Genomic DNA, 17218 nt, shown 5'->3' with positions numbered 1-17218 from the left:
GGGGTGAGAAGGGGTATGTTGTTGTTAGGTGCCATCACAGCAACCCTGTGTACAACAGAACCAAACACTGCCCAGTCCTGCGCCGTCCTCACAATCTTTATGCTTCAGCCCATTGTTACACACTGTGTCAGTCCCTCTCATTGAGGGTCTTGCTCTTGAGCAATTGCGCCCATGAGGAGGTGTGTAGGGAGAAAATACCAAGGTGCATAAGTAAACCTTTGGGAGTGGTTTATATGTGCATTATCTTCATTGTGGTAATGATTTCGTGAGTGAATATATATATATGTCAGAAATTTTCACTTCAAGTATGTTCAGTGTATTGTATGTCAATTTTACCACAATAAAGTTGTTTTAAAAACAGAAAAAAATAAAATTAGTTTCATGTAACATGAAAGAAATATTGGTTAGAGAATATAATTAAATTTATTCAAAATAAATAAATTTTACACAGTAGAACACTTTTATATTAGTTATTGATAATTACTTTAGGAGCTAGATGACATTTGTAATGGAACTACAAGATCTAATTGTAAAAAATGATTATATTTTAGCAAACATAACAGATTTCTCCACCTTTATTCAGATAAATGCTGTTTTCCCCAAAATACAGACTGTTGAGAATAAAGATTCTTTTCCTGATATATGTCCATTGCTTAACCCAATTTTTGGACCATCTCCTCTGGATTTAAAATTATCTTCAGTCCCAGTTTATGAGCAACATAAGAAAACTACTTTTATTGTTTTACGATCACACCTGGTAAATGAAATCCTTATTACATTTCCTACTTTAAAGCTAGAATTTCTAAAATGTACTTGAAAACAACCCAATTTTGACACACTATAATACACCACCTTTCCACAATTTCCTTTGTGACCATTTTTTAAAGAACATTATCTTGGAAAAATTGGCTTTGTGTCTCCTCCCGTGGAATGTACATACTGACTGAAAATCAGGCTTTTCGGAAAATAAAACTCAGTGTTTGTAAATGTAAAAAGAACTACTGTCTAAAGTGAATAAAACAAGGTTATGCAATGACATGCTTGAAGCTGATCCTGTCAGAAAATGTTATAAATTCCCCCATCTTAATCAGCATTTTTCTTTACAATTTTTCTATTACTTTTCTAATTATTTAATATTTCATACACATGAAGATATTTGTTATAAAGTATGAAAATTGAAACACAAACACTTGTGAACTCACCATGCAAATTAAGATCCATTGCCAATTCTTAAATCTTCCCTGATCTCATCCCCTTCCTTCCAACCCACTCTTCCTCGCCTGGCCTGGGGAACTGTGCTGAATTTCCCATGCCCCTCTCCCCAAAATGTGATTAGATAGATTGGTAGATAGCTAGATTATTTGGTTTTGCATGTTTTGTGCTTTATAAAAATAGTTTCATAATGTGTATAATTTTCAGGGCCATATTTTTTCATTCAACATTACGTTCCTAAGACTCAACCACTGTATACCGTTGAGGTTCATTCTTTGAACTGTTATGTAATGTTTTATTGCTTAGCTACACCACAATTTATTTAACCATTCTCTTGTCAATGTGTATTTAGGTTGTTTCTAGTTTCATGCTGTGATGTTGCACATGCCTCCTAGTGCATATGTGCAAAAATTCGTTAGGACCACAGTTCTAAAACCGAACAGCAGAATTACATGTGGGAGCTTATTTAAGATGAGGACTCCTGTCACCTATTCCCAGAGATCATGATTCAGTAGATTTGGGATTGAACTAAAAAGTCTTCGTTTTGACAGACATTCAAGGTGATTTAAGACAAGTGCTCCAGCTGGGAGTGTTAGGGTGCCCCCACATTCAGATTTACAAGATAAATTGTTTTACGAAATTGCTGGACCATTTTATACCCCAACCAACCGTTAGTCTATATACACTTGACAATTTTTTCCTCAATCTAATGGTTGTGAAATGGTATCACATTTTGGTGTTAATTATCATTTTCTTGATTTCTGTATTTTATTCGTTGGTTGTTAGTTTTTTGTTTGTTTGTTTTTTCTTTTGTGAAATGCCCATCCAAGTCTGCTGCCCGATTTCCAATTGGGTTCGTTTCTCTTATAGACAGGTAGAATTTTGCTTTGTTTGTTTCTTTACTACCCTGGACACCAATCCTTCGCAGATTATATACGCTACAACTAAATTCAATTTAAAAACAAAGTGTCCAGGCAGGCACCAGTAACTTGAAATTCGCCTCCAAAAATGGGAGGTCCCAAGAGACCAAAGAAAGAGGTGGGCAACTCCAAATGTTGCAGCAAAGGAGTATATTAGGGAGACTTACATATAAGGAGGAAACCCTGGTGGGGTAGTGGTTAAGTGCTATGGCTGCCAACCAAAGGGTCGGCAGTTTGAATCCGCCAGGCGCTCCTTGGAAACTCTATGGGGCAGTTCTACTCTGTCCTATAGGGTCACTATGAGTCGAAATTGACACAACGGCACTGGGTTTGGTTTTTTTGTTTTACATATGAGGCAGTTGTCTCTGGAGGCTGAAGGACCAAAGCAGATCTTGCTCTCGGCAATGTGGGGGCAGAGGTTTTGTAGTGGTGATGGGTAATTGTGGCTCTATGCCAGGGGCTTACAGAAGAATGCAAACTGTAGTGAACTAGCAGACCACATGGGGGCATCCATGCTCAGCCTCACAAAGCCTGTTTCCCCTTCAGTCCACCCCACCATATTCAGCTCTTACAATCTGGTGTGTTTTCTCTCATGTGCCATTCTCCCTCTTGTGATGTAGTATGACAAACCTCATTTCCTCCCCACCGGAAACAGACATAAAAGTGAGGTTGGCCAGGTGCCATATGGCATCCGAGCCTGAGCAAGAGAGAGTTACTGTGTGCCCAGAACAGGGGGAAAGCGTCTCTGATAAGGAGAAGGACCCAAGAGAGAGAAGGTGCTTTCAATTCCCAGCCTCCTTATCAGAGAATATTCTGGGCCCAAGGCCTTTACTTAGGCAGCCTGGAAGGGAGGAGTAGAGGCAGACCATTCCCCGAACAGTCTATTCCCTGATTCCCATCAGGGTGTCAGAAAAAGGGGCAAACGAGTACCAAGTCCTGGTATGCCCATCACCCATTCTGGATGTTGAGCTACATGTCCATGGTTTGGTGTATAACTCTGGTGGAGATTATATTTATACATCATTTGAGGTGGCATTTAATGAGAGTTACTAAGAAGACTGTCCCCACTAGATTGATCAGGCCTGCTTAGAGGAGAAATCCCAACCAGCAACCCCAGTTGTGGCTTAATCCAAGCCAATTAAATAGATCAAAGTCTGCATTTGTCCAATCTTGTGCATGCATAACACATCCTGATTCATTAATGTAAAAACAGAACTTTTCTCCCAACATGGCACATTATACAAACAGTACACACTTCAGTACAAATAATACAAATCTCCCTTTCTCAGCACAATTGAATAAGGCATTACCATTACCAAACCAGGCTGATTCAGACTTGGTGTAGTCAGACAGTGTGCACTGGACCACCTGGTCAATATTCTATAAGTTCTCCATGTCTAGAATAATGCCAAACTCTGTCTTAAAAGTACCGTTCTCAGAGTCAACCCGTCTAGTCTTTTGTTGTTTACATTATTAACACACAGAGAGAAATTTCCTTCTAAATCTGAAGCACTCCCCACAGGCAGCTTTCATACTTCAAAAGATGTTTTCCATGAGTAGTGGAGTTGACTTTATTCATTTACTACATGATCTCCTCTGTACACCAGGTTACAATTTCAGTTGGCCCGTGAGGTGTCCTCCTTGTTGACAGATCAGCTGGAACAATGTGGGGGATGACTCGTCATCTCGGTTCAGATGATGACAGGGCCAACAGTTGATCTGGTTGGTAGCTCTAGCAAAATCCTGTATCACTGGGGCCCATGGATGAGGGGCCTGTCCGTCACTGTGAGATAATCTGGGAAGAAAAAGGGACAACATTAACAATTCCCCCTTCCCCTCCCCTACCTCCTGTGGGACTTGAAGTGAGGGTTCCTTGGTTATAGCCACCCAGGCTGTCTGTCCTAGGCTTGAGGCAGTAACCTCCGTGGGAACCCAGATCTTTTGTCAGGAACAGTTGTATACAAAAGAAACACATTTTATAGAACAGATGGTTTGATCAAACCTACAGCACTAACAAGAAATGTCTTTGTAGGCAACTGCTGTACTGAAAACCCAGGCTGCTTGCCTGAGATGTATAGTTCATGCTGGGGTTGTTTTGTGCCTTCCCCTCAGCCGTTTAAGCCTGTCCATTGAAGTGCTCAATTGCTCCTATGGCTTGGGGCATAGAGAGCACGAAGAGTTCATTTGAGATCCAGTGGAAGCCTCTGTATAGGATAAGAGGCCCCGATATGATTTACCTGTCAGGAACACCCTGGCCTGTTGGCTTGGAAATCCATCCCAGGGCAGGTTATAGCCTTGACCGGGTTCTCGTAGGCAGGTCAGCTTTTCTGAGCTGTCCAGAGTTTTTTGACGACAGGGGTAGCCCAAGCACATAGGCCCAGTCTAAGATGGTGTGTGAAGCTCCAATGGCTGTCTTAAATTAAGGTGGATGGTCGGCTGCACACTTCTTTGGCCTGGAGCAGAGACTGCTTTAACCTCTGCAGTCAGTTGACAGAAGTGGTCTACTTACTGGCTGTTTTCCCTCTCAGCAAAGGGGCCTTTCTGGTGACCATCTACACAAGCAACAAAGGTTTATCAGGAGGAGAACTGACTTTTTTTTTTTTTTTTGGTCCAGATGTCTCATCCCCATAGGGGTTTGTTTTAGATGTCAGTGAGTGTTGTAGTGGCCAGATTAAATGGCCAGGCTATTGCTGTTAGCTATAGCCCACGTCACAGTTTCTGTGTGCCCCACTAAAAAATGGTCGAAACTGTAGAAACTCCTGTCAGGGCTTGGAGGCAAAAGTTTACAAAGATGTATATTAATACATCAACATAAAAAATACACATAATAGGGGCTTGTAGGGGCCCTGAATGTACTTATCCATAGTCAGGCTTGGGCAAGGGTCTCAATGATGGTGACCTCAGACCCAAAAGTTTTCTTCATCGAATTTTAACTGTAACATAAAGCCCTTGGGCCTCCCTGGTGACAGAGGGACCTAGGCTTAACTCGCAGTCTTAATTATATCTGAAAGTCAGAAGATCTGGGCAAAGTTGGCAGAGCCCTCAGTCATTTGTGGAGCCATGCCTCCACCACACCAAGTACAAGCATGGGTTCAGCCCAGCAGCCTGGTAACCTGGAGGAGGGCCCTTTTACTTTAGTTTTCCACTTACTGTTGCAGCTGCAACTACGTTGCTGCTCAGTTACCTTGGCGGGGGCAGCAATCAGAGAATTCTAGAGAGGGTTGCTAAGGTCTCTACAAGGTCGCTGAACACAAGCTGTCTTGAAGGGCTTTTTACCTTTTTTTTTTTTTTTTTTTTGCTGTTTTAACTCTTGCTTTGCTCTGGGTGTTACAGGGTGTTCTCAGCACCAGGGACCTGCTCAGCCCATCCAACTATTTCTGGCCCCATTTGTTGGAAGGTTTTGGACACCAGCTGAAGGATTGTTCCCCTAGCCCCTTGTGATGGTTAAGATTGTGTGTCAGCTTGGCTGGGCCATGGTTCTCAGTGTTCTGGCAGTTGTATAATGTTGTGATCAATTTCCTGTTGAGATTTGATATCTGATCATCCTGTGATGGGATCTGCTGTGAGTAGCCAATCAGTTGAAATGGAGTTTCCCTGGGCATATGGCCTGCATCCAAATTATAACCTGACATTCTAGCTTTTGCCTGCACTAGATCCTGCAGCTGGCTCCTGTTTGCCTGACAGCCAGTTCTTGGGACTTGAGCTAGCAGCTTACCTACGGCCTTGCCTGCTGATCTTAGGATTCATCGATCTTTATAGCCTGTGAGCAAGAGCCCTGCTCGCCAACCTGCTGATCTTGGGCTCCCAGCCCCTGCAGCTACATGAATGACGAGAAGCCTCTCTCCTGATCCACAGACTTAGGATGTTCCAGCCTCTACAACCGCATGAGCCATTTCCTTGATAGAAATCTCTGTCTATATATGTTTATACTCTTTAGTAGTTTTGCTTCTCTAGAAAACCCAGCCTAAGATACCCTTGAATCTCCCATCTTTACAAACCTATAGGCAAGTGTGTCCTGTTCATGGACACAGCTGCTCAATATATCACTAGTGCCTTCACACAACTGCCACACAACCTTTTCAACTGTAACTCTCTCTGCAAAGCTCTTATGCATGCTTCTGTAGCTAGCTGGACTTTGGTGGCCAGGCCGGGATTTCCCCCACAGAAAGACATATGGGCCAGACCTTGCCACATGGACATCGGGGTCAGCTTGGGATTTCCCCCAAAGAAGCCTCACTCCCACTCACCATTTCCTCAGACTCCTGGCTGGATCACCAACTGTACAGGTATGGACCATTAATTTGAAATTTGCCCCCCAAAATGAAGGGTGCTGAAAGACAGAAGAAACAGACAGGCAACTCCAGTGTGGCAGCAAAGGAGTATATTAGGGAGACCAGCAAAAAGTATATTAGGGAAACTTGCATAAAAAGCAGTGATCCTTGGTGGCTAAAGCACCGAAGCAGATCTCCACACCCCATAATGGGAGGGCAGAGGATTTATAGTGTTAGTGGACAACAGTGGCTCCAAGCCAGGGGCTTATGTAAGAATGCAAACTGTAGTGAGCTGGCAGACCACATGAGGGCACTCATGTTCAGCCTTGCAAGGCTTGTTTCCCCTTCACGAAAATATCACTTTGATGTCTAAGGTGCATTTGACCCAAGCCACAGACTTTTCAATCACCTCATATACATGTGAAAGCTGTGCAATGAAAAAGGAGAGACAGAAGAAGAATTGTTGCATTTGAATCATGGTGTTGATGAAGAATATTGATTACACTGAGGACTGCCAGAAAAACAAATCAGTCTTAGAAGAAATACAATCAGAATGTTACTTAGAAGTGAGGATGGCGAGACTTCAGCTCACTTACGTTGGTCGCATCATCAAGAAAAACCAATTGCTAGAAAAGGACATCAAGTTTGGTAAAGAAGGCATCAGTGAAAATGAGGGAAACCTTCAGTAAAATGGGTTGACAAATTAGCCACAAAGATGGACTGAAACATACCAACGATCACGAGGATGGCACAGGACACGGTGGTTTCATTCTGTTTGCTATCCACAAGGTCGCCATGAATTGAAGCTGATCCAATGGCTAGTTACAACAACTAAAAGATGGTCACTTATAAAGATCAAAACTTTTTTTTTTAATTTTTATTGTGCTTTAAGTGAAAGTTTACAAATCAAGTTAGTCTTTCATACAAAAATTTATATACACCTTGCTATTCTCCTAATTGCTCTCCCCCTAATGAGACAGCACACTCATTCCCTCCACTCTCTCTTCTCGTGTCCATTCGGCCAGCTTCTGACCCTCTTTGCCCTCTCATCTCCTCTCCAGACAGGAGATGCCAACATAGTCTCATGTGTCTACTTGATCCAAGAAGCTTGTTCTTCACCAGTATCATTTTCTATCTCATTGTCCAGTCCAACCCCTGCCTGGAGAGTTGGCTTTGGGAATGGTTCCTGTCTTGGACTAATGGAAGAACTGGGGACCATGAACACTGGAGTCCTTCTAGTCTCAGTCAGACCATTAAGCCTGGTCTTTTTACGTGAATTTGGGGTCTGCATCTCACTGCTCTCCTGCTCCCTCAGGGGTTCTCTGCTGTGTTCCCTCCCTGCCAGGGCAGTCATTGGTTGTAGTTGGGCACCATCTAGTTCATCTGTTCTCAGGCTGATGTAGTCTCTGATTTATATGACCCTTTCTGTCCCTTGGGCTCATAATTACCTTCTGTCTTTGGTGTTTTTCATTCTCCTTTACTCCAGGTGAGTTGAGGCCAATTGATGCATCTTAGATGGCTGCTTGCTACCTTTTAAGACCCCAGGTGCCACTCTCGAAAGTGGGATGCAGAATGTTTTCTTAATAGATTTTATTATGCCAATTGAATTAGGCATCCCCTGAGACCATGGTCCCCAAACCTCTGCCCCTGCTACGCTGGCCTTCAAAGCATTCATTTTAGTCAGGAAACTTCTTTGCTTTTAGATTAGTCCAGTTGTGCTGACCTCTCCTTTATTCTGTGTTGTCTTTCCTTTCACCTAAAATAATTCTTGTCTACTATCTAATTAGTGAAAACCCCTCTCCCTCCCTCCCTCCCTCCCCACTCTTGTAACCATCAAAGAATATTTTCTTCTCTGTTTAAACTATTTCTCGAGTTCTTATAATAGTGGTCTTATACAATATTCGTCCTTACGCAACTGACTAATTTCACTTAGTATAATGCCTTCCACGTTCCTCCATGTTATGAAATGTTTCACAGATTCATCACTGTTCTTTATCCATGCATAGTATTCCATTCTGTGGATATACCATAATTTATCCATTCATCCATTGATGGGCACCTTTGTTGCTTCCACCTTTTTGCTATTGTGAACAGTGCTGCAGTGAACATGGGTATGCATATATCTGTTCGTGTAAAGGCTCTTATTTCTCTAGGATATATTCCAAGGAGTGGGATTGCTGGATCATAGCGTAGTTCCATTTCCAGCTTTTTAAGTAAGCACCAAATCCATTTCCAAAGTGGTTATACCATTTAACATTCCCACCAGCAGTATCTAAGTGTTCTAGTCTCTCCACAACCTCTCTAATATTTATTATTTTGTGTGTTTTGGATTAGTGCCAGCCTTATTGGAGTAAAATGGAATCTCATTGCAGTTTTGATTTGCATTTCTCTAACGGCTAATGATCATGAGCATTTCCTCATGTATCTGTTAGCTGCCTGAATGTCTTCATTAGTGAAGTGTCTGTTCATATCTTTTGCCCATTTTTTAATTGGGTTATTTGTCTTTTTGTAGTTGAGTTTTTGCAGTACTATGTAGATTTTAGAGATCAGGTGCTGATCGGAAATGTCATAACTAAAAACTTTTTCCCAATCTGTAGGTAACCTTTTTACTCTTTTGGTGAAGTCTTTGGATAAGCATAGGTGTTTGATTTTTAGGAGCTCCCAGTTACCTAGTTTCTTTTCTACATTGTTAGTAATGTTTTTTATACTTTTTAAGCCATGTATTTGGGCTCCTAACATTGTTTCTATGTTTTCTTCCATGATCTTTATCATTTTAGATTTTATATTTAGGTCGTTGATCCATTTTGAATTAGTTTTTGTCCGTGGTGTGAGGCATGGGTCTTGTTTCATGTTTTTGCAGATGGATATCCAGTTATGCCAGCACCATTTGTTAAAGAGGCTGTCATTTCCCCATTTAACTGACTTTGGGCCTTTATCAAATATCAGCTGCTCGTATGTGGATGGATATAAGTCTGGATTCTCAATTCTATTCCACTGGTCTATGTATCTGTTGTTCTACCAGTACCAGGCTATTTTCATTACTGTGGCAGTATAATAGGTTCTCATATCAGGTAGAGTGAGGCCTTCCACTTTGTTCTTTTTTTTTTTTTACTTATCTGGGGCCTCTTTCCCTTCCATAAGAACTTGGTGATTTGTTTCTCCATCTCATTAAAAAATGCCTTTGGAATTTGGATAGAAATTGCATTGTATCTATGGATCGCTTTTGGTAGAACAGACATTTTTATAATGTTAAGTCTTCCTATGCATGAGCAAGGTATGTTTTTCCACATATGAAGGTCTCTTTTGGTTTCCTGCAGTAGTGTCTTTTAATTTTCTTTGTACAAGTCTTTTACATCTCTGGTAAGATTTATTCCTAAGTATTTTATCTTCTTGGGGAGCTACTGTAAATTGTATTGATTTGGTGGTTTCCTCTTTGACATTCTTTTTGTTGATGTAGAGGAATCCAACTGATTCTCGTATGTTTATCTCATATCCTGATACGCTGCTGTACTCTTCTATTAGTTTCCGTAGTTTTCTTGAAGACTTTTTAGGGTTTTCTGTGTATAAGATCATATCATCTGCAAATAGAGATACTTTTACTTCTTCCTTACCAATCTGGATGCCCCTTATTTCTTTATCTAGCCTAATTGCTCTGGCTAGGACCTCCAGCACAATGTTGAATAAGAGTGGTGATAAAGGGCATCCTTGTCTGGTTCCCAATCTAACGGGGAATGATTTCAGACTCTCTCCATTTAGGAGGATGTTGGCTATTGGTTTTGTATAAATGCCCTTTATTCTGCTGAGGAATTTTCCTTGTATTCCTATTTTGCTGAGACTTTTTATCATGAATGGGTGTTGAACTTTGTGAAATTTTTTTTCTACATCAATTGATAAAATCATGTGATTCTTGCTTTTGTTTTATTTATATGATGGATTACTTTGTTTCTCTAATGTTGAACCATCCCTGCATAGCTGGTATGAATCCTACTTGGTCATAGTAAATTATTTTTTTGATATGTTGTTGAATTCTGTTGGCTAGAATTTTGTTGAGGATTTTTGCATCTAAGTTCATGAGGGATATAGGTCTGTAATTTTCTTTTTTTGTGGTGTCTTTACCTGGTTTTGGTATCAGGGATATGCCAGATTCATAGAATGAGTCTGGGAGTATTCCGTCCTTTTCTATGCTCTGAAATACCTTTAGTAGTAGTGGTGTTAACTCTTCTCTGAAAGTTTGGTAGAACTCTGCAGTGAAGCTGTCTGGGCCAGGGTTTTTATTGTTGTTGTTGGGAGTTTTTTGATTACCTTTTCAATCTCTTCTTTTTTTATGGGTTTCTTTAGTTGTTCTACCTCTGTTTGTGTTAGTTTAGGTTGATAGGGTGTTTCTAGGAATTCGTCCATTTCTTTTAGGTTTTCAAATTTGTTAGAGTACAATTTCTTCATAGTAATCTGAGATGATTCTTTAAATTTCAGTTGGGTCTGTTGTAATACCACCCATCTCATTTCTTACTTAGATTATGTGCTTCCTCTCTTGTTTTTCTTTTGTCAGTCTGGCCAATGGTTTATCAATTTTGTTGATTTTTTCCAAGAACCAGCTTTTGGTCTTTTTAATTCTTTCAATTGTTTTTCTGTTTTCTGTTTCATTTAATTCTGCTCTAATTTTTATTATTTGCTTTCTTCTGGTGCCTGAGATTTTCTTTTGTTGCTCTCTATTTGTTCAAGTTGTAGGGATAATTCTTTGATTTTGGTCCTTACTTTTTTTGTGTGCATGTGCATTTATTGATATAAATTGACTTCTGAGCACTGCTTTCACTGTGTCTCAAAGGTTCTGATAGGAAGTGTTTTCATTCTTATTGGATTCTATGAATTTCTTTATCCCATCCTTAATGTCATGTATAACCCAGTCTTTTTTGAGCAGGGTATTATTCAGTTTTCAAGTGTTTGATTTCTCTTCCCTGCTTTTTTCTGTTATTGATTTCTACTTTTATGGCCTTATGGTCAGAGAAAATGCTTTGTAGTATTTCAATGTTTTGGATTCTGCTAAGGCTTCCTTTATAACCTAATACATAGTCTATTCTAGAGAATGTTCCATGTGCACTGGAAAAGAAAGTGTACTTGACTGCTGTTGGTTGGAGTGTTCTGTATATGTCTATAAGGTCAAGTTGTTGATTGTGGCATTTAGATCTTACGTGTCTTTATTGAGCTTCTTTCTGGATGTCCTGTCCTTCACCGAAAGTGAAGTCTTCTACTATCATTGTGGAGCTGTCTCACTTTTCAGTGCTGTTAAAGTTGGTTTTATGTATCTTGCAGCCCTATCATTGGGTGCATAAATATTTAATATGGTTATATCCTCCTGGTATGTTGTCCCTTTAATCATTATATAGTGTCCTTCCTTGTCCTTTGTGGTGGATTTAATTTTAAAGTGTATTTTGTCAGAAATTAATATTGCCACTCCTGCTGTTTTTTCATTGTTGTTTGCTTGATATATTTATTTCCATCCTTTAGGTTTTAGTTTGTTTGTGCCTCTAAGTCTAAGATGTGTCTCTTGTAGGCAGTATGTAGACAGATCATGTCTTTTAATCCATTCTGCCACTCTCTGTCTCTTTATTGGTACATTTCGTCCATTTACACTAAGCATAATTATGGATAGGCGCGAATTTAGCGCTGTTATTTTGATGTGTTTTTTTGTGTGGTGTTGACAGTTTCTTTTTCTCACTTCATTTTTTGTCCTGAGTAGTTTATCTTTATATATTGTCCTTCCTTCATATTTGTTGTTGATTTTTTTTCTGCTGAGTCTGTATTTTTTTCTTGTATTTTATTTTCATGTGTAGGGTAGTTCGTCTCCTTTGTGGTTACCTTAATATTTACCCCTATTTTTCTAAGTTTAAACCTAACTTTTATTTCCTTATATCGCCTTGTCTTCCTCTCCATATGAAAGATCTATGACTACATTTCTTAGTCCCTCTTTATTGTTTTAATGTTCTTTTCTTTTACATAATAACATTGCTGTTTCCCTGTTTTGAGCATTTTTTTAATCTTAATTTATTTTCGTGATTTCCCTGTCTGGGTTGACATCTGATTGCTCTGTCCAGTGTTCTAGTCTTGGGTGCTTTATCTTCGAGTTCTCTAGTTCTGTCTTCCAGTTGTTCAATTCTGTTCCTCTGACTTTCTGTTGAGTTTCTACTTCTGTAATTTTATTTTTAATCTCCTGAATTTCTGATTGCTGTCTCTCTATGGATTCTTGCAGCTTATTAAATTTTTCCTCATGTTCTTGAATAACCTTTTTAATTTCTTCAACTATTTTATCTGTGTGTTCCTTGGCTTGTCTGCGTATTGTCTGATCTCCTTCCTAATTTCATTCCTGATGTCTTGAATGTTCTTTATATTAATCTTTTGAATTCTGCATCCAGTAATTCCAGGAAGGCATCTTCATCCAGAAGATCCATTGAGTCTTTGTTTTGAGAGCTTGTTGAGGTCATCATGGTCTGTTTTTTTATGTGACTTGATATTGACTGTTGTCTCTGAGCCATCTATAAGTTATTGCATTAGCTTAGTTTATCTGTGCTTACCGTTTCCTAGCTTCTTGCTTTGTTTTGTTTTCATATGCCCAAATGGGTTACTTTAGTGAGCTAGCTTGACTATTTTCACCTTTGGCACTCTGACATCCTGTCCCCAGATGGCTAGAGGTGTTATCACGTATATCAGTCTAGGAGTCCATTCACTTTTCTTGTATGAATTCAGCTCAAGTGTCCAGGTAGCTGATCATCAAGTGTGTAGTACAGGCTCTGTCCAACAGTCTTAGAGGGGCAGGGGTGTTTGGTGTAGGTACCGGTATCTGGTTGCAGCAGGGTGTCATGCTCTGAAAAAGGCAGGGGGCTGAGAATCATTCCCCAAGTGTTTCTGAGGAACACGTGTCCCTCTTCCCTAGAGTGCACAGGTGGGTGGGTTCTGCAGATGGACAACTGGCACCCAATATTTTTGGTTGTAAGGACTGGGAGGTACCATTTATCCTTGGGTCCCCATCATGGGTGGCTCGGTGACCTGTGTGGAGCCACCAGTCCTCAGGCCCCTGATGTGGGTAGGTGAGAACCCTGTTTAATAGGCAAAGTGGTGTCAAACATCAAACACCCACCTCTCCACTGCACAGCTGAAACAGTTGTAGTCTGCCAACAAGGGCCTATTCTTCTGAAATAGGACCACAAAAGTCCATGCGGGGGGGAAGGTATTCAAAGCCCACAGACCATTTATGCCCGGACAGGATCTGCTTCTGTTCTGAGCTTCCCAGTTTAGTGGAGCTGGCAAATTATCTTTTCCCCCAATTGCAAATTTATTCTTTCTCCAAGGCTGGGAGGATGGTTCCAGGTGCTCAACAGGGCCTATCTCAGGCCCAGGGAAATCAACAGCCACTGAAGGCAGCTTGGGGTACGGGGTGTGGTAAAATGTATGCAAGTACTTAGCTTTCGCCAAGAGGGCCATTCTTCTCTGGGTCTGAAGGTGTGAGTAGGATGTGCAGCTGGCTGCTTCTCCCTAAGAAAACTGTGGCTGAATTCTACTACCAACCCACCGCAGCTGCTCTCAGGGTCGGTGCCTGAGGGACCCCAGCGATTCAGGCCCAGCAACTCCTCTCTGTTTCTGAACCCATCTCCCCCTCCCGCTACCATTCAGTCCATTTTCTAACTTTACCTTTGATGTTCAGGGCTCCTAGCTTGTCATAAATATACTCGTTTCACTTGTTTTTTCCAGTCTTTGTTGTAAGCGGGTTCGTAGGAAACGTGTGGCTATTCCGCCATCTTGGCCCCAGCTCCCAAACAAAAATCTTTTTAATTTTAATATAGCCGAATTAATCTTTTCTTGTATAGTTAATGCATTTTTGTAAATTTAATAAATCCAAGATCATAAAGATATTCACATATATTTTCTTTTAAAATGTTTTTCTTTTAATATTTAATGCACCTCAAATTGATTTTTTTTTTGGGGGGGGGGTTTGGGGTAGGGACCAAATTAATAGGTTTTTGGTTTTTTTTTTTGGTTCCATGGGTCAGTTGTTCTATTTCTATGCCTACACCACACTTTCTTAATTACTATAACCAGATCAATTTTTTTCCCTTCTCCTTTTCCTCCTCTTTTAAATGCCTTGTAAACCCTGGCCTTTGCTCTTTCAAGTAAGTTTAGGAATCAGATTGTCAATATCTTCAAGAAACTCTGTAGTGATGTGGATTGGAATTGCATTCAGTCTACTTGTCACTGTGGAGAGAACTGACATTTTTACAATATGAAAGGCCTAGCAATATGCTTCAGGAAATATTATAGCAAAGAATACCCTATGGACCAGTTTTACTCTGTAACAAAAAAAAAATGCATCTAAATCAACTTAAAGGCAAAAAGTTTATTTATTATTATTATTAAGGTTGGTGTATCTGTTGTTTTATTTAAATTTACTATCTTTTTTAGAGTTTGAAAATATTCCTATGGATGATTTCCAACCTCTTTTTATTTTTTTTTTTCATATTTTTCCCCCTAGGTACTTTTTATGTTTTTTTTTGTTAGCATAAAATGGCAACTTTTCAGATACTAAGTAATGCATCTCAATGGTTCCGAAATAAAAACAAACTAAAGGAGTCACTTCCACTCAGTTCATCTTTACCCTTCCCAACCCCCTTAGAGGTCACCACCTTTACTAGGTTCTTTTCTTTTTCCAGTGTTTTCGTGTGTGCGTGTGTGTGTGTGCGTGCATGTGTTTAGTGGTTTCCCTTGAGATTTTACTTCACATGTTTAACAGCTTAAACAAGATTAATCTGTATTTCAATCCCTCATCCAGACAATAAAAGAAATTTAAATTACTAACTGCTGTCAGACCTTGTTTTACATAGATATTTGTTGGCATTTTGCCAACTTTCAGGCAGTATTCATTCTTGAATTTTTCTTTTTTTCCAACAAATCTTGGCTTTTTTTGTGTGTGTGTGCTTTGAAAATTTGCAATTCAAGTCAGTTTCTCATACAAAAACTCATATACACATTGTTATGTGACCCGAGATCCTCTCCCTACAATGTGACAACACACTCCTCTCCACCCTATATTTCCTGTTTCCTTTCAACCAGCTCCTGCCCTCCTCTGCCTTCTCACTTCATCTCCAGACAGGAACTGCCCACATGGTCTCATGTGTCTACTTCAGCTGAGAAGCATACTCCTCACCAGTATCATTTTATGTCTTACAGTCCAATCTAATCTTTGGAGAGTTGGCTTCAGGAATGTTTTCAGTTTTGGGCTAATGCAGAGTCTGGGGGCCATGACCTCTGGGATCCCTCCAGTCTCAATCAGACCATTAAGTCTGGCCTTTCTACTAGAATTTGAGGTCTTTATTCCACTTTTCGTCTGCTCCATCAGGGATTGTCTGTTGTGTTCCATATCAAGGCAGTCATTGGTGGTAGCCGGACACCATCTAGTTCTTCCAGTCTCAGGATGATGGAGTCTGTGGTTTATGTGGCCCTTTCTGTCTCTTGGGCTTGTAATTACCTTGTGTCCTTGGTGTTCTTCATTCTCCTTTACTCCAGGTGGGTTGAGACCAATTGATGCATCTTAGATGGCTGCTTGCTAGCTTTTAAGACCCCAGAGGCAACTCACCAAAGTGGGATGCAGAATGTTTTCTTAATACACTTTGTTATGCCTATTGACCTAGATGTCCCCTGAAACCATGGTCCCCAAACCTCTGCCCCTGTTACCATGTCCATTGAAGTATTTGGTTGTATTCAGAAAATTCCTTAGTGTTCGGTTTAGTCCAGTTGTGCTGACTTCCCTGTATTGCGTGTTGTCCTTGCCTTCACCTAAAAATAGTTCTTGCCTACTAATTAATGAATACCTCTCCCCCTCCCTCCCTCCCCTCATAGCCATCAAAGAATGTTTTCTTCTGTGTTTAAACCTTTTCTTGAGTTCTTACAATAGCGGTCTCATTCAATATTTGTTCTTTTGCGACTGACTAATTTTTTAAATTTCACTCAGCATAATGCCTTCCACATTCCTCCATGTTATGAAATGTTTCACAGATTCATCACTGTACTTTATCCATGCATAGTATTCCATTCTGTGGATATACCATAATTTATTTATCCATTCGTCCTTTGATGGGCACCTTAGTTGCTTCCATCCTTTTGCTATTGTAAACAGTGCTGCAATGAACATGGGTGTGCATATATCTATTTGTATGACGGCTCTTATTTCTCTAGGATATATTCCAAGGAGTGGGATTGCTGGATCTTACAGTAGCTGTATTTATAGCTTTTTAAGGAAGGACCAAATCGATTTCCAAAGTATTGCACTGTTTTACATTCCCACCAGCAGTGTATAAGTGTTCCAGTCTCTCCACAATCTCTCCAACATTTATTATTCTGTATTTTTTGGATTAATGCTAGCCTTGTTGAGGGGAGATGGTATCTCAGTGTAGTTTTGATTTGCATTTCTCTAATGGCTAACGATTGTGAGCATTTCTTTATGTATCTGTTAGCCACCAGAACGTCTTCTTGGTGAAGTGCCTGTCCATATCCTTTGCCCATTTTTTAATTGGGCTATTTGCCTTTTTGTTCTTGAGGTTTTGCAATATCTTGTAGATTTTAGACATTAGATGCTGATTGGATTTGTTGTAGCCAAAATTTTTTTGTAGTTTGTAGGTTGTCTTTATACTCTTTTGGTGAAGTCTTTGGATAACAGATTTTTAGGAGCTCCCAGTTACCTAGTTTCTCTTCTGCTATTTGTGCATTGTTAGTAATTTACTGTTTTGTATACTTGCTTATGCCATATATTAGGGCTCCTAGCGTTGTCTGTAT

This window comes from Loxodonta africana, chromosome 4 (assembly GCF_030014295.1).
Source record: "Loxodonta africana isolate mLoxAfr1 chromosome 4, mLoxAfr1.hap2, whole genome shotgun sequence".
Taxonomy (NCBI): domain Eukaryota; kingdom Metazoa; phylum Chordata; class Mammalia; order Proboscidea; family Elephantidae; genus Loxodonta; species Loxodonta africana.
The sequence above is the reverse complement of the archived record's forward strand: the minus strand, read 5'-3'. Positions refer to the sequence as shown.